Below are 17,057 nucleotides of genomic sequence, written 5' to 3' on the forward strand. Positions count from 1 at the left end.
ACGAAATCAATTGAATTTCAAAATAGTAAGAGAACGGATTGCTGATTATCTTTAGAAAACGACACTTCCAGCTTCTAAAGTCGATACCACTAACAAATACAGGGCCGAACCCTGAAAGATTCACCTCGGACGACTTCCTCAAAATTCCCAATATAAAATACATGGACATAAGTAGAAATATACGGCAGACAGATTTTACATGGCCGAGTGGTTCCTTGCTGAAATAATGATTTTCTAAATACCGTTGCAGGAGAAAATCACAGTTGACCCTCTCGGTGGGTGTAAATCAGGAGCTGCCCAGTGGCCGATGAATAATATACAACGCCAAGACACAAAAGAGTATTTCAGTCTATACACGATATGGTCTTGCTAGAACAAGTACGTATTCGCCGGCACTTGGAACACTGCCCGACACAGTAGGATAACAAACCATCCAAGCTGAACTTTCACCTAGTATTCGTCTGCGATCTAAAGTCAACTACTGAAAGACGCCTGTGCAGCTTTACTTTCTATGACTATCTTTAGGCATTCTGTAAAAGAAAAAAAAAATTTTAGTAAAACGTTCACCCCTCCAAATGACGGACAGTCGCTTTGTATCTTAACGACGAGACCCACAGTCTGAAGCCTTTCCTGAAAGGTGTGTTAATTTTAGGAGGGAAAATTACATTCAAATATAAATTATCCTAGACTAAATCTTGAAATAACATGAAGCAAATGACAGGCGCCTAACCCCCTTGCCTTCTGTGTTTATCTGATTATACCCCCGGAGAGAAAAAAAGGAATTCATATAATGTTCACCCCTCCAAGTATTGGACAAGCGCTGTGTATCTTAACTCGGAGATGTCACGTCTCACATCTTTCGTGGTTGCCCTCCTTTTTCCGGAAGTAGACCATCCCACCACCTGGACGGCAAAATTTCACACTGAGATACTGCGGTGAGGAAAATTACCTCATTTGCTCGACAGGTATCTCCCAACACTCATTCATGCGTTTCATTGCGTCATCGATAATCGCGGAACAAACTGGCTAGGCTCGAGTGCACTTACTGAGAAACGATAAGGCAACAAAAAGGAATTTTTTTAGAAAAAGCCATAATCAAACAATGCAATCATTTCGGCACATAGGTAGTTTGGGAGCAGTCCCAACGACGCCGACATGCTGGCTGCAGTTATTAAAGAAAAAAGCAAAATAAAAAAATGAAGCCAACAGCACGTGGTGTTCCCAAGCGGTCACCCATCCAAGTACTAACCACGCCCAATGCTGCTTAACTGCGGTGATCAGACGAGAACCGGTGTTTTCAGCATGGTATGGCCGTTGGCATTAGATTTGACTGAATTACTCCTATAACAAGTCCATTCCTTATTTCCTGCATAACGAAATCAATTGAATTTCAAAATAGTAAGAGAACGGATTGCTGATTATCTTTAGAAAACGACACTTCCAGCTTCTAAAGTCGATACCACTAACAAATACAGGGCCGAACCCTGAAAGATTCACCTCGGACGACTTCCTCAAAATTCCCAATATAAAATACATGGACATAAGTAGAAATATACGGCAGACAGATTTTACATGGCCGAGTGGTTCCTTGCTGAAATAATGATTTTCTAAATACCGTTGCAGGAGAAAATCACAGTTGACCCTCTCGGTGGGTGTAAATCAGGAGCTGCCCAGTGGCCGATGAATAATATACAACGCCAAGACACAAAAGAGTATTTCAGTCTATACACGATATGGTCTTGCTAGAACAAGTACGTATTCGCCGGCACTTGGAACACTGCCCGACACAGTAGGATAACAAACCATCCAAGCTGAACTTTCACCTAGTATTCGTCTGCGATCTAAAGTCAACTACTGATAGACGCCTGTGCAGCTTTACTTTCTATGACTATCTTTAAGCATTCTGTAAAAGAAAAAAAAATTTTTAGTAAAACGTTCACCCCTCCAAGTGACGGACATTCGCTTTGTATCTTAACGACGAGACCCACAGTCTGAAGCCTTTCCTGAAAGGTGTGTTAATTTTAGGAGGGAAAATTACATTCAAATATAAATTATCCTAGATTAAATTTTGAATTAATATGAAGCAAATGACAGGCGCCTAACCCCCTTGCCTTCTGTGTTTATCTGATTATACCCCCGGAGAGAAAAAAAAGGAATTCATATAATGTTCACCCCTCCAAGTATTGGACAAGCGCTGTGTATCTTAACTCGGAGATGTCCCGTCTCACATCTTTCGTGGTTGCCCTCCTTTTTCCGGAAGTAGACCATCCCACCACCTGGACGGCAAAATTTCACACTGAGATACTGCGGTGAGGAAAATTACCTCATTTGCTCGACAGGTATCTCCCAACACTCATTCATGCGTTTCATTGCGTCATCGATAATCGCGGAACAAACTGGCTAGGCTCGAGTGCACTTACTGAGAAACGATAAGGCAACAAAAAGGAATTTTTTTAGAAAAAGCCATAATCAAACAATGCAATCATTTCGGCACATAGGTAGTTTGGGAGCAGTCCCAACGACGCCGACATGCTGGCTGCAGTTATTAAAGAAAAAAGCAAAATAAAAAAATGAAGCCAACAGCACGTGGTGTTCCCAAGCGGTCACCCATCCAAGTACTAACCACGCCCAATGCTGCTTAACTGCGGTGATCAGACGAGAACCGGTGTTTTCAGCGTGGTATGGCCGTTGGCATTAGATTTGACAGAGTTACTCCTGTAACAAGTCCATTCCTTATTTCCTGCATAACCAAATAAATTGAATTTCAAAATAGTAAGAGAACGGATTGCTGATTATCTTTAGAAAACGACACTTCCAGCTTCTAAAGTCGATACCACTAACAAATACAGGGCCGAACCCTGAAAGATTCACCTCGGACGACTTCCTCAAAATTCCCAATATAAAATACATGGACATAAGTAGAAATATACGGCAGACAGATTTTACCTGGCCGAGTGGTTCTTTGCTGAAATAATGATTTTCTAAATACCGTTGCAGGAGAAAATCACAGTTGACTCTCTCGGTGGGTGTAAATCAGGAGCTGCCCAGTGGCCGATGAATAATATACAACGCCAAGACACAAAAGAGTATTTCAGTCTATACACGATATGGTCTTGCTAGAACAAGTACGTATTCGCCGGCACTTGGAACACTGCCCGACACAGTAGGATAACAAACCATCCAAGCTGAACTTTCACCTAGTATTCGTCTGCGATCTAAAGTCAACTACTGATAGACGCCTGTGCAGCTTTACTTTCTATGACTATCTTTAGGCATTCTGTAAAAGAAAAAAAAAATTTTAGTAAAACGTTCACCCCTCCAAATGACGGACAGTCGCTTTGTATCTTAACGACGAGACCCACAGTCTGAAGCCTTTCCTGAAAGGTGTGTTAATTTTAGGAGGGAAAATTACATTCAAATATAAATTATCATAGACTAAATCTTGAAATAACATGAAGCAAATGACAGGCGCCTAACCCCCTTGCCTTCTGTGTTTATCTGATTATACCCCCGGAGAGAAAAAAAAGGAATTCATATAATGTTCACCCCTCCAAGTATTGGACAAGCGCTGTGTATCTTAACTCGGAGATGTCACGTCTCACATCTTTCGTGGTTGCCCTCCTTTTTCCGGAAGTAGACCATCCCACCACCTGGACGGCAAAATTTCACACTCAGATACTGCGGTGAGGAAAATTACCTCATTTGCTCGACAGGTATCTCCCAACACTCATTCACGCGTTTCATTGCGTCTTCGATAATCGAGGAACAAATTGGCTAGGCTCGAGTGCACTTACTGAGAAACGATTAGGCAACACAAAGGAATTTTTTTAGAAAAAGCCATAATCAAACAATGCAATCATTTCGGCAAATAGGTAGTTTGGGAGCAGTCCCAACGACGCCGACATGCTGGCTGCAGTTATTAAAGAAAAAAGCAAAATAAAAAAAATGAAGCCAACAGCACGTGGTGTTCCCAAGCGGTCACCCATCCAAGTACTAACCACGCCCAATGCTGCTTAACTGCGGTGATCAGACGAGAACCGGTGTTTTCAGCATGGTATGGCCGTTGGCATTAGATTTGACTGAGTTACTCCTATAACAAGTCCATTCCTTATTTCCTGCATAACGAAATCAATTGAATTTCAAAATAGTAAGAGAACGGATTGCTGATTATCTTTAGAAAACGACACTTCCAGCTTCTAAAGTCGATACCACTAACAAATACAGGGCCGAACCCTGAAAGATTCACCTCGGACGACTTCCTCAAAATTCCCAATATAAAATACATGGACATAAGTAGAAATATACGGCAGACAGATTTTACATGGCCGAGTGGTTCCTTGCTGAAATAATGATTTTCTAAATACCGTTGCAGGAGAAAATCACAGTTGACCCTCTCGGTGGGTGTAAATCAGGAGCTGCCCAGTGGCCGATGAATAATATACAACGCCAAGACACAAAAGAGTATTTCAGTCTATACACGATATGGTCTTGCTAGAACAAGTACGTATTCGCCGGCACTTGGAACATTGCCCGACACAGTAGGATAACAAACCATCCAAGCTGAACTTTCACCTAGTATTCGTCTGCGATCTAAAGTCAACTACTGATAGACGCCTGTGCAGCTTTACTTTCTATGACTATCTTTAGGCATTCTGTAAAAGAAAAAAAAAATTTTAGTAAAACGTTCACCCCTCCAAATGACGGACAGTCGCTTTGTATCTTAACGACGAGACCCACAGTCTGAAGCCTTTCCTGAAAGGTGTGTTAATTTTAGGAGGGAAAATTACATTCAAATATAAATTATCCTAGACTAAATCTTGAAATAACATGAAGCAAATGACAGGCGCCTAACCCCCTTGCCTTCTGTGTTTATCTGATTATACCCCCGGAGAGAAAAAAAAGGAATTCATATAATGTTCACCCCTCCAAGTATTGGACAAGCGCTGTGTATCTTAACTCGGAGATGTCACGTCTCACATCTTTCGTGGTTGCCCTCCTTTTTCCGGAAGTAGACCATCCCACCACCTGGACGGCAAAATTTCACACTCAGATACTGCGGTGAGGAAAATTACCTCATTTGCTCGACAGGTATCTCCCAACACTCATTCACGCGTTTCATTGCGTCTTCGATAATCGAGGAACAAATTGGCTAGGCTCGAGTGCACTTACTGAGAAACGATTAGGCAACACAAAGGAATTTTTTTAGAAAAAGCCATAATCAAACAATGCAATCATTTCGGCAAATAGGTAGTTTGGGAGCAGTCCCAACGACGCCGACATGCTGGCTGCAGTTATTAAAGAAAAAAGCAAAATAAAAAAAATGAAGCCAACAGCACGTGGTGTTCCCAAGCGGTCACCCATCCAAGTACTAACCACGCCCAATGCTGCTTAACTGCGGTGATCAGACGAGAACCGGTGTTTTCAGCATGGTATGGCCGTTGGCATTAGATTTGACTGAGTTACTCCTATAACAAGTCCATTCCTTATTTCCTGCATAACGAAATCAATTGAATTTCAAAATAGTAAGAGAACGGATTGCTGATTATCTTTAGAAAACGACACTTCCAGCTTCTAAAGTCGATACCACTAACAAATACAGGGCCGAACCCTGAAAGATTCACCTCGGACGACTTCCTCAAAATTCCCAATATAAAATACATGGACATAAGTAGAAATATACGGCAGACAGATTTTACATGGCCGAGTGGTTCCTTGCTGAAATAATGATTTTCTAAATACCGTTGCAGGAGAAAATCACAGTTGACCCTCTCGGTGGGTGTAAATCAGGAGCTGCCCAGTGGCCGATGAATAATATACAACGCCAAGACACAAAAGAGTATTTCAGTCTATACACGATATGGTCTTGCTAGAACAAGTACGTATTCGCCGGCACTTGGAACACTGCCCGACACAGTAGGATAACAAACCATCCAAGCTGAACTTTCACCTAGTATTCGTCTGCGATCTAAAGTCAACTACTGAAAGACGCCTGTGCAGCTTTACTTTCTATGACTATCTTTAGGCATTCTGTAAAAGAAAAAAAAAATTTTAGTAAAACGTTCACCCCTCCAAATGACGGACAGTCGCTTTGTATCTTAACGACGAGACCCACAGTCTGAAGCCTTTCCTGAAAGGTGTGTTAATTTTAGGAGGGAAAATTACATTCAAATATAAATTATCCTAGACTAAATCTTGAAATAACATGAAGCAAATGACAGGCGCCTAACCCCCTTGCCTTCTGTGTTTATCTGATTATACCCCCGGAGAGAAAAAAAGGAATTCATATAATGTTCACCCCTCCAAGTATTGGACAAGCGCTGTGTATCTTAACTCGGAGATGTCACGTCTCACATCTTTCGTGGTTGCCCTCCTTTTTCCGGAAGTAGACCATCCCACCACCTGGACGGCAAAATTTCACACTGAGATACTGCGGTGAGGAAAATTACCTCATTTGCTCGACAGGTATCTCCCAACACTCATTCATGCGTTTCATTGCGTCATCGATAATCGCGGAACAAACTGGCTAGGCTCGAGTGCACTTACTGAGAAACGATAAGGCAACAAAAAGGAATTTTTTTAGAAAAAGCCATAATCAAACAATGCAATCATTTCGGCACATAGGTAGTTTGGGAGCAGTCCCAACGACGCCGACATGCTGGCTGCAGTTATTAAAGAAAAAAGCAAAATAAAAAAATGAAGCCAACAGCACGTGGTGTTCCCAAGCGGTCACCCATCCAAGTACTAACCACGCCCAATGCTGCTTAACTGCGGTGATCAGACGAGAACCGGTGTTTTCAGCATGGTATGGCCGTTGGCATTAGATTTGACTGAATTACTCCTATAACAAGTCCATTCCTTATTTCCTGCATAACGAAATCAATTGAATTTCAAAATAGTAAGAGAACGGATTGCTGATTATCTTTAGAAAACGACACTTCCAGCTTCTAAAGTCGATACCACTAACAAATACAGGGCCGAACCCTGAAAGATTCACCTCGGACGACTTCCTCAAAATTCCCAATATAAAATACATGGACATAAGTAGAAATATACGGCAGACAGATTTTACATGGCCGAGTGGTTCCTTGCTGAAATAATGATTTTCTAAATACCGTTGCAGGAGAAAATCACAGTTGACCCTCTCGGTGGGTGTAAATCAGGAGCTGCCCAGTGGCCGATGAATAATATACAACGCCAAGACACAAAAGAGTATTTCAGTCTATACACGATATGGTCTTGCTAGAACAAGTACGTATTCGCCGGCACTTGGAACACTGCCCGACACAGTAGGATAACAAACCATCCAAGCTGAACTTTCACCTAGTATTCGTCTGCGATCTAAAGTCAACTACTGATAGACGCCTGTGCAGCTTTACTTTCTATGACTATCTTTAAGCATTCTGTAAAAGAAAAAAAAATTTTTAGTAAAACGTTCACCCCTCCAAGTGACGGACATTCGCTTTGTATCTTAACGACGAGACCCACAGTCTGAAGCCTTTCCTGAAAGGTGTGTTAATTTTAGGAGGGAAAATTACATTCAAATATAAATTATCCTAGATTAAATTTTGAATTAATATGAAGCAAATGACAGGCGCCTAACCCCCTTGCCTTCTGTGTTTATCTGATTATACCCCCGGAGAGAAAAAAAAGGAATTCATATAATGTTCACCCCTCCAAGTATTGGACAAGCGCTGTGTATCTTAACTCGGAGATGTCCCGTCTCACATCTTTCGTGGTTGCCCTCCTTTTTCCGGAAGTAGACCATCCCACCACCTGGACGGCAAAATTTCACACTGAGATACTGCGGTGAGGAAAATTACCTCATTTGCTCGACAGGTATCTCCCAACACTCATTCATGCGTTTCATTGCGTCATCGATAATCGCGGAACAAACTGGCTAGGCTCGAGTGCACTTACTGAGAAACGATAAGGCAACAAAAAGGAATTTTTTTAGAAAAAGCCATAATCAAACAATGCAATCATTTCGGCACATAGGTAGTTTGGGAGCAGTCCCAACGACGCCGACATGCTGGCTGCAGTTATTAAAGAAAAAAGCAAAATAAAAAAATGAAGCCAACAGCACGTGGTGTTCCCAAGCGGTCACCCATCCAAGTACTAACCACGCCCAATGCTGCTTAACTGCGGTGATCAGACGAGAACCGGTGTTTTCAGCGTGGTATGGCCGTTGGCATTAGATTTGACAGAGTTACTCCTGTAACAAGTCCATTCCTTATTTCCTGCATAACCAAATAAATTGAATTTCAAAATAGTAAGAGAACGGATTGCTGATTATCTTTAGAAAACGACACTTCCAGCTTCTAAAGTCGATACCACTAACAAATACAGGGCCGAACCCTGAAAGATTCACCTCGGACGACTTCCTCAAAATTCCCAATATAAAATACATGGACATAAGTAGAAATATACGGCAGACAGATTTTACCTGGCCGAGTGGTTCTTTGCTGAAATAATGATTTTCTAAATACCGTTGCAGGAGAAAATCACAGTTGACTCTCTCGGTGGGTGTAAATCAGGAGCTGCCCAGTGGCCGATGAATAATATACAACGCCAAGACACAAAAGAGTATTTCAGTCTATACACGATATGGTCTTGCTAGAACAAGTACGTATTCGCCGGCACTTGGAACACTGCCCGACACAGTAGGATAACAAACCATCCAAGCTGAACTTTCACCTAGTATTCGTCTGCGATCTAAAGTCAACTACTGATAGACGCCTGTGCAGCTTTACTTTCTATGACTATCTTTAGGCATTCTGTAAAAGAAAAAAAAAATTTTAGTAAAACGTTCACCCCTCCAAATGACGGACAGTCGCTTTGTATCTTAACGACGAGACCCACAGTCTGAAGCCTTTCCTGAAAGGTGTGTTAATTTTAGGAGGGAAAATTACATTCAAATATAAATTATCATAGACTAAATCTTGAAATAACATGAAGCAAATGACAGGCGCCTAACCCCCTTGCCTTCTGTGTTTATCTGATTATACCCCCGGAGAGAAAAAAAAGGAATTCATATAATGTTCACCCCTCCAAGTATTGGACAAGCGCTGTGTATCTTAACTCGGAGATGTCACGTCTCACATCTTTCGTGGTTGCCCTCCTTTTTCCGGAAGTAGACCATCCCACCACCTGGACGGCAAAATTTCACACTCAGATACTGCGGTGAGGAAAATTACCTCATTTGCTCGACAGGTATCTCCCAACACTCATTCACGCGTTTCATTGCGTCTTCGATAATCGCGGAACAAATTGGCTAGGCTCGAGTGCACTTACTGAGAAACGATTAGGCAACACAAAGGAATTTTTTTAGAAAAAGCCATAATCAAACAATGCAATCATTTCGGCAAATAGGTAGTTTGGGAGCAGTCCCAACGACGCCGACATGCTGGCTGCAGTTATTAAAGAAAAAAGCAAAATAAAAAAAATGAAGCCAACAGCACGTGGTGTTCCCAAGCGGTCACCCATCCAAGTACTAACCACGCCCAATGCTGCTTAACTGCGGTGATCAGACGAGAACCGGTGTTTTCAGCATGGTATGGCCGTTGGCATTAGATTTGACTGAGTTACTCCTATAACAAGTCCATTCCTTATTTCCTGCATAACCAAATCAATTGAATTTCAAAATAGTAAGAGAACGGATTGCTGATTATCTTTAGAAAACGACACTTCCAGCTTCTAAAGTCGATACCACTAACAAATACAGGGCCGAACCCTGAAAGATTCACCTCGGACGACTTCCTCAAAATTCCCAATATAAAATACATGGACATAAGTAGAAATATACGGCAGACAGATTTTACATGGCCGAGTGGTTCCTTGCTGAAATAATGATTTTCTAAATACCGTTGCAGGAGAAAATCACAGTTGACCCTCTCGGTGGGTGTAAATCAGGAGCTGCCCAGTGGCCGATGAATAATATACAACGCCAAGACACAAAAGAGTATTTCAGTCTATACACGATATGGTCTTGCTAGAACAAGTACGTATTCGCCGGCACTTGGAACACTGCCCGACACAGTAGGATAACAAACCATCCAAGCTGAACTTTCACCTAGTATTCGTCTGCGATCTAAAGTCAACTACTGAAAGACGCCTGTGCAGCTTTACTTTCTATGACTATCTTTAGGCATTCTGTAAAAGAAAAAAAAAATTTTAGTAAAACGTTCACCCCTCCAAATGACGGACAGTCGCTTTGTATCTTAACGACGAGACCCACAGTCTGAAGCCTTTCCTGAAAGGTGTGTTAATTTTAGGAGGGAAAATTACATTCAAATATAAATTATCCTAGACTAAATCTTGAAATAACATGAAGCAAATGACAGGCGCCTAACCCCCTTGCCTTCTGTGTTTATCTGATTATACCCCCGGAGAGAAAAAAAAGGAATTCATATAATGTTCACCCCTCCAAGTATTGGACAAGCGCTGTGTATCTTAACTCGGAGATGTCACGTCTCACATCTTTCGTGGTTGCCCTCCTTTTTCCGGAAGTAGACCATCCCACCACCTGGACGGCAAAATTTCACACTGAGATACTGCGGTGAGGAAAATTACCTCATTTGCTCGACAGGTATCTCCCAACACTCATTCATGCGTTTCATTGCGTCATCGATAATCGCGGAACAAACTGGCTAGGCTCGAGTGCACTTACTGAGAAACGATAAGGCAACAAAAAGGAATTTTTTTAGAAAAAGCCATAATCAAACAATGCAATCATTTCGGCACATAGGTAGTTTGGGAGCAGTCCCAACGACGCCGACATGCTGGCTGCAGTTATTAAAGAAAAAAGCAAAATAAAAAAATGAAGCCAACAGCACGTGGTGTTCCCAAGCGGTCACCCATCCAAGTACTAACCACGCCCAATGCTGCTTAACTGCGGTGATCAGACGAGAACCGGTGTTTTCAGCATGGTATGGCCGTTGGCATTAGATTTGACTGAGTTACTCCTATAACAAGTCCATTCCTTATTTCCTGCATAACGAAATCAATTGAATTTCAAAATAGTAAGAGAACGGATTGCTGATTATCTTTAGAAAACGACACTTCCAGCTTCTAAAGTCGATACCACTAACAAATACAGGGCCGAACCCTGAAAGATTCACCTCGGACGACTTCCTCAAAATTCCCAATATAAAATACATGGACATAAGTAGAAATATACGGCAGACAGATTTTACATGGCCGAGTGGTTCCTTGCTGAAATAATGATTTTCTAAATACCGTTGCAGGAGAAAATCACAGTTGACCCTCTCGGTGGGTGTAAATCAGGAGCTGCCCAGTGGCCGATGAATAATATACAACGCCAAGACACAAAAGAGTATTTCAGTCTATACACGATATGGTCTTGCTAGAACAAGTACGTATTCGCCGGCACTTGGAACACTGCCCGACACAGTAGGATAACAAACCATCCAAGCTGAACTTTCACCTAGTATTCGTCTGCGATCTAAAGTCAACTACTGATAGACGCCTGTGCAGCTTTACTTTCTATGACTATCTTTAGGCATTCTGTAAAAGAAAAAAAAAATTTTAGTAAAACGTTCACCCCTCCAAATGACGGACAGTCGCTTTGTATCTTAACGACGAGACCCACAGTCTGAAGCCTTTCCTGAAAGGTGTGTTAATTTTAGGAGGGAAAATTACATTCAAATATAAATTATCCTAGACTAAATCTTGAAATAACATGAAGCAAATGACAGGCGCCTAACCCCCTTGCCTTCTGTGTTATCTGATTACACCCCCGGAGAGAAAAAAAAGGAATTCATTTAATGTTCACCCCTCCAAGTATTGGACAAGCGCTGTGTATCTTAACTCGGAGATGTCACGTCTCACATCTTTCGTGGTTGCCCTCCTTTTTCCGGAAGTAGACCATCCCACCACCTGGACGGCAAAATTTCATACTGAGATACTGCGGTGAGGAAAATTACCTCATTTGCTCGACAGGTATCTCCCAACACTCATTCACGCGTTTCATTGCGTCTTCGATAATCGCGGAACAAATTGGCTAGGCTCGAGTGCACTTACTGAGAAACGATTAGGCAACACAAAGGAATTTTTTTAGAAAAAGCCATAATCAAACAATGCAATCATTTCGGCAAATAGGTAGTTTGGGAGCAGTCCCAACGACGCCGACATGCTGGCTGCAGTTATTAAAGAAAAAAGCAAAATAAAAAAAATGAAGCCAACAGCACGTGGTGTTCCCAAGCGGTCACCCATCCAAGTACTAACCACGCCCAATGCTGCTTAACTGCGGTGATCAGACGAGAACCGGTGTTTTCAGCATGGTATGGCCGTTGGCATTAGATTTGACTGAGTTACTCCTATAACAAGTCCATTCCTTATTTCCTGCATAACCAAATCAATTGAATTTCAAAATAGTAAGAGAACGGATTGCTGATTATCTTTAGAAAACGACACTTCCAGCTTCTAAAGTCGATACCACTAACAAATACAGGGCCGAACCCTGAAAGATTCACCTCGGACGACTTCCTCAAAATTCCCAATATAAAATACATGGACATAAGTAGAAATATACGGCAGACAGATTTTACCTGGCCGAGTGGTTCCTTGCTGAAATAATGATTTTCTAAATACCGTTGCAGGAGAAAATCACAGTTGACCCTCTCGGTGGGTGTAAATCAGGAGCTGCCCAGTGGCCGATGAATAATATACAACGCCAAGACACAAAAGAGTATTTCAGTCTATACACGATATGGTCTTGCTAGAACAAGTACGTATTCGCCGGCACTTGGAACACTGCCCGACACAGTAGGATAACAAACCATCCAAGCTGAACTTTCACCTAGTATTCGTCTGCGATCTAAAGTCAACTACTGATAGACGCCTGTGCAGCTTTACTTTCTATGACTATCTTTAGGCATTCTGTAAAAGAAAAAAAAAAATTAGTAAAACGTTCACCCCTCCAAGTGACGGACAGTCGCTTTGTATCTTAACGACGAGACCCACAGACTGAAGCCTTTCCTGAAAGGTGTGTTAATTTTAGGAGGGAAAATTACATTCAAATTAAATTATCCTAGACTAAATTTTGAAATAACATGAAGCAAATGACAGGCGCCTAACCCCCTTGCCTTCTGTGTTTATCTGATTATACCCCCGGAGAGAAAAAAAAGGAATTCATATAATGTTCACCCCTCCAAGTATTGGACAAGCGCTGTGTATCTAACTCGGAGATGTCCCGTCTCTCATCTTCCGTGGTTGCCCTCCTTTTTCCGGAAGTAGACCATCCCACCACCTGGACGGCAAAATTTCACACTGAGATACTGCGGTGAGGAAAATTACCTCATTTGCTCGACAGGTATCTCCCAACACTCATTCATGCGTTTCATTGCGTCATCGATAATCGCGGAACAAACTGGCTAGGCTCGGGTGCACTTACTGAGAAACGATAAGGCAACAAAAAGGAATTTTTTTAGAAAAAGCCATAATCAAACAATGCAATCATTTCGGCACATAGGTAGTTTGGGAGCAGTCCCAACGACGCCGACATGCTGGCTGCAGTTATTAAAGAAAAAAGCAAAATAAAAAAATGAAGCCTACAGCACGTGGTGTTCCCAAGCGGTCACCCATCCAAGTACTAACCACGCCCAATGCTGCTTAACTGCGGTGATCAGACGAGAACCGGTGTTTTCAGCGTGGTATGGCCGTTGGCATTAGATTTGACAGAGTTACTCCTGTAACAAGTCCATTCCTTATTTCCTGCATAACGAAATCAATTGAATTTCAAAATAGTAAGAGAACGGATTGCTGATTATCTTTAGAAAACGACACTTCCAGCTTCTAAAGTCGATACCACTAACAAATACAGGGCCGAACCCTGAAAGATTCACCTCGGACGACTTCCTCAAAATTCCCAATATAAAATACATGGACATAAGTAGAAATATACGGCAGACAGATTTTACATGGCCGAGTGGTTCCTTGCTGAAATAATGATTTTCTAAATACCGTTGCAGGAGAAAATCACAGTTGACCCTCTCGGTGGGTGTAAATCAGGAGCTGCCCAGTGGCCGATGAATAATATACAACGCCAAGACACAAAAGAGTATTTCAGTCTATACACGATATGGTCTTGCTAGAACAAGTACGTATTCGCCGGCACTTGGAACATTGCCCGACACAGTAGGATAACAAACCATCCAAGCTGAACTTTCACCTAGTATTCGTCTGCGATCTAAAGTCAACTACTGATAGACGCCTGTGCAGCTTTACTTTCTATGACTATCTTTAGGCATTCTGTAAAAGAAAAAAAAAATTTTAGTAAAACGTTCACCCCTCCAAATGACGGACAGTCGCTTTGTATCTTAACGACGAGACCCACAGTCTGAAGCCTTTCCTGAAAGGTGTGTTAATTTTAGGAGGGAAAATTACATTCAAATATAAATTATCCTAGACTAAATCTTGAAATAACATGAAGCAAATGACAGGCGCCTAACCCCCTTGCCTTCTGTGTTTATCTGATTATACCCCCGGAGAGAAAAAAAAAGAATTCATATAATGTTCACCCCTCCAAGTATTGGACAAGCGCTGTGTATCTTAACTCGGAGATGTCACGTCTCACATCTTTCGTGGTTGCCCTCCTTTTTCCGGAAGTAGACCATCCCACCACCTGGACGGCAAAATTTCACACTCAGATACTGCGGTGAGGAAAATTACCTCATTTGCTCGACAGGTATCTCCCAACACTCATTCACGCGTTTCATTGCGTCTTCGATAATCGAGGAACAAATTGGCTAGGCTCGAGTGCACTTACTGAGAAACGATTAGGCAACACAAAGGAATTTTTTTAGAAAAAGCCATAATCAAACAATGCAATCATTTCGGCAAATAGGTAGTTTGGGAGCAGTCCCAACGACGCCGACATGCTGGCTGCAGTTATTAAAGAAAAAAGCAAAATAAAAAAAATGAAGCCAACAGCACGTGGTGTTCCCAAGCGGTCACCCATCCAAGTACTAACCACGCCCAATGCTGCTTAACTGCGGTGATCAGACGAGAACCGGTGTTTTCAGCATGGTATGGCCGTTGGCATTAGATTTGACTGAGTTACTCCTATAACAAGTCCATTCCTTATTTCCTGCATAACGAAATCAATTGAATTTCAAAATAGTAAGAGAACGGATTGCTGATTATCTTTAGAAAACGACACTTCCAGCTTCTAAAGTCGATACCACTAACAAATACAGGGCCGAACCCTGAAAGATTCACCTCGGACGACTTCCTCAAAATTCCCAATATAAAATACATGGACATAAGTAGAAATATACGGCAGACAGATTTTACATGGCCGAGTGGTTCCTTGCTGAAATAATGATTTTCTAAATACCGTTGCAGGAGAAAATCACAGTTGACCCTCTCGGTGGGTGTAAATCAGGAGCTGCCCAGTGGCCGATGAATAATATACAACGCCAAGACACAAAAGAGTATTTCAGTCTATACACGATATGGTCTTGCTAGAACAAGTACGTATTCGCCGGCACTTGGAACACTGCCCGACACAGTAGGATAACAAACCATCCAAGCTGAACTTTCACCTAGTATTCGTCTGCGATCTAAAGTCAACTACTGAAAGACGCCTGTGCAGCTTTACTTTCTATGACTATCTTTAGGCATTCTGTAAAAGAAAAAAAAAATTTTAGTAAAACGTTCACCCCTCCAAATGACGGACAGTCGCTTTGTATCTTAACGACGAGACCCACAGTCTGAAGCCTTTCCTGAAAGGTGTGTTAATTTTAGGAGGGAAAATTACATTCAAATATAAATTATCCTAGACTAAATCTTGTAATAACATGAAGCAAATGACAGGCGCCTAACCCCCTTGCCTTCTGTGTTTATCTGATTATACCCCCGGAGAGAAAAAAAAGGAATTCATATAATGTTCACCCCTCCAAGTATTGGACAAGCGCTGTGTATCTTAACTCGGAGATGTCACGTCTCACATCTTTCGTGGTTGCCCTCCTTTTTCCGGAAGTAGACCATCCCACCACCTGGACGGCAAAATTTCACACTGAGATACTGCGGTGAGGAAAATTACCTCATTTGCTCGACAGGTATCTCCCAACACTCATTCATGCGTTTCATTGCGTCATCGATAATCGCGGAACAAACTGGCTAGGCTCGAGTGCACTTACTGAGAAACGATAAGGCAACAAAAAGGAATTTTTTTAGAAAAAGCCATAATCAAACAATGCAATCATTTCGGCACATAGGTAGTTTGGGAGCAGTCCCAACGACGCCGACATGCTGGCTGCAGTTATTAAAGAAAAAAGCAAAATAAAAAAATGAAGCCAACAGCACGTGGTGTTCCCAAGCGGTCACCCATCCAAGTACTAACCACGCCCAATGCTGCTTAACTGCGGTGATCAGACGAGAACCGGTGTTTTCAGCATGGTATGGCCGTTGGCATTAGATTTGACTGAGTTACTCCTATAACAAGTCCATTCCTTATTTCCTGCATAACGAAATCAATTGAATTTCAAAATAGTAAGAGAACGGATTGCTGATTATCTTTAGAAAACGACACTTCCAGCTTCTAAAGTCGATACCACTAACAAATACAGGGCCGAACCCTGAAAGATTCACCTCGGACGACTTCCTCAAAATTCCCAATATAAAATACATGGACATAAGTAGAAATATACGGCAGACAGATTTTACATGGCCGAGTGGTTCCTTGCTGAAATAATGATTTTCTAAATACCGTTGCAGGAGAAAATCACAGTTGACCCTCTCGGTGGGTGTAAATCAGGAGCTGCCCAGTGGCCGATGAATAATATACAACGCCAAGACACAAAAGAGTATTTCAGTCTATACACGATATGGTCTTGCTAGAACAAGTACGTATTCGCCGGCACTTGGAACACTGCCCGACACAGTAGGATAACAAACCATCCAAGCTGAACTTTCACCTAGTATTCGTCTGCGATCTAAAGTCAACTACTGAAAGACGCCTGTGCAGCTTTACTTTCTATGACTATCTTTAGGCATTCTGTAAAAGAAAAAAAAAATTTTAGTAAAACGTTCACCCC

General features: G+C 41.9%; 12 non-coding genes across 12 annotated transcripts; all 12 read right to left on the reverse strand.

The window, feature by feature from the left end:
* Nucleotides 1-1,200: 1,200 nt before the first annotated feature.
* LOC147873555 (5S ribosomal RNA) lies at nt 1,201-1,319 on the reverse strand. Its single transcript, XR_015535721.1, has one exon. It is a non-coding gene; the product is annotated as a 5S ribosomal RNA (ribosomal RNA).
* A 1,255-nt stretch (nt 1,320-2,574) lies between these two features.
* LOC147873556 (5S ribosomal RNA) lies at nt 2,575-2,693 on the reverse strand. The gene has a single exon (XR_015535627.1). It is a non-coding gene; the product is annotated as a 5S ribosomal RNA (ribosomal RNA).
* Nucleotides 2,694-3,949: 1,256 nt separating this feature from the next.
* Nucleotides 3,950-4,068, reverse strand: LOC147873557 (5S ribosomal RNA). Its single transcript, XR_015535575.1, has one exon. It is a non-coding gene; the product is annotated as a 5S ribosomal RNA (ribosomal RNA).
* Nucleotides 4,069-5,324: 1,256 nt separating this feature from the next.
* Nucleotides 5,325-5,443, reverse strand: LOC147873558 (5S ribosomal RNA). The gene has a single exon (XR_015535576.1). It is a non-coding gene; the product is annotated as a 5S ribosomal RNA (ribosomal RNA).
* Nucleotides 5,444-6,697: 1,254 nt separating this feature from the next.
* On the reverse strand, nt 6,698-6,816 carry LOC147873559 (5S ribosomal RNA). The gene has a single exon (XR_015535577.1). It is a non-coding gene; the product is annotated as a 5S ribosomal RNA (ribosomal RNA).
* A 1,255-nt stretch (nt 6,817-8,071) lies between these two features.
* Nucleotides 8,072-8,190, reverse strand: LOC147873560 (5S ribosomal RNA). The gene has a single exon (XR_015535628.1). It is a non-coding gene; the product is annotated as a 5S ribosomal RNA (ribosomal RNA).
* Nucleotides 8,191-9,446: 1,256 nt separating this feature from the next.
* LOC147873561 (5S ribosomal RNA) lies at nt 9,447-9,565 on the reverse strand. The gene has a single exon (XR_015535578.1). It is a non-coding gene; the product is annotated as a 5S ribosomal RNA (ribosomal RNA).
* Nucleotides 9,566-10,820: 1,255 nt separating this feature from the next.
* On the reverse strand, nt 10,821-10,939 carry LOC147873562 (5S ribosomal RNA). The gene has a single exon (XR_015535579.1). It is a non-coding gene; the product is annotated as a 5S ribosomal RNA (ribosomal RNA).
* A 1,255-nt stretch (nt 10,940-12,194) lies between these two features.
* LOC147873563 (5S ribosomal RNA) lies at nt 12,195-12,313 on the reverse strand. Its single transcript, XR_015535581.1, has one exon. It is a non-coding gene; the product is annotated as a 5S ribosomal RNA (ribosomal RNA).
* Nucleotides 12,314-13,565: 1,252 nt separating this feature from the next.
* On the reverse strand, nt 13,566-13,684 carry LOC147873564 (5S ribosomal RNA). Its single transcript, XR_015535672.1, has one exon. It is a non-coding gene; the product is annotated as a 5S ribosomal RNA (ribosomal RNA).
* Nucleotides 13,685-14,940: 1,256 nt separating this feature from the next.
* LOC147873565 (5S ribosomal RNA) lies at nt 14,941-15,059 on the reverse strand. Its single transcript, XR_015535582.1, has one exon. It is a non-coding gene; the product is annotated as a 5S ribosomal RNA (ribosomal RNA).
* Nucleotides 15,060-16,314: 1,255 nt separating this feature from the next.
* LOC147873566 (5S ribosomal RNA) lies at nt 16,315-16,433 on the reverse strand. Its single transcript, XR_015535583.1, has one exon. It is a non-coding gene; the product is annotated as a 5S ribosomal RNA (ribosomal RNA).
* Nucleotides 16,434-17,057: the final 624 nt, after the last annotated feature.

Source organism: Zootermopsis nevadensis, unplaced genomic scaffold (genome assembly GCF_977971745.1).
Source record: "Zootermopsis nevadensis isolate Lab colony 2312 unplaced genomic scaffold, Znev_1.0 Znev_ptg000017l, whole genome shotgun sequence".
In the NCBI taxonomy this organism is placed as follows: Eukaryota; Metazoa; Arthropoda; class Insecta; order Blattodea; family Termopsidae; genus Zootermopsis; species Zootermopsis nevadensis.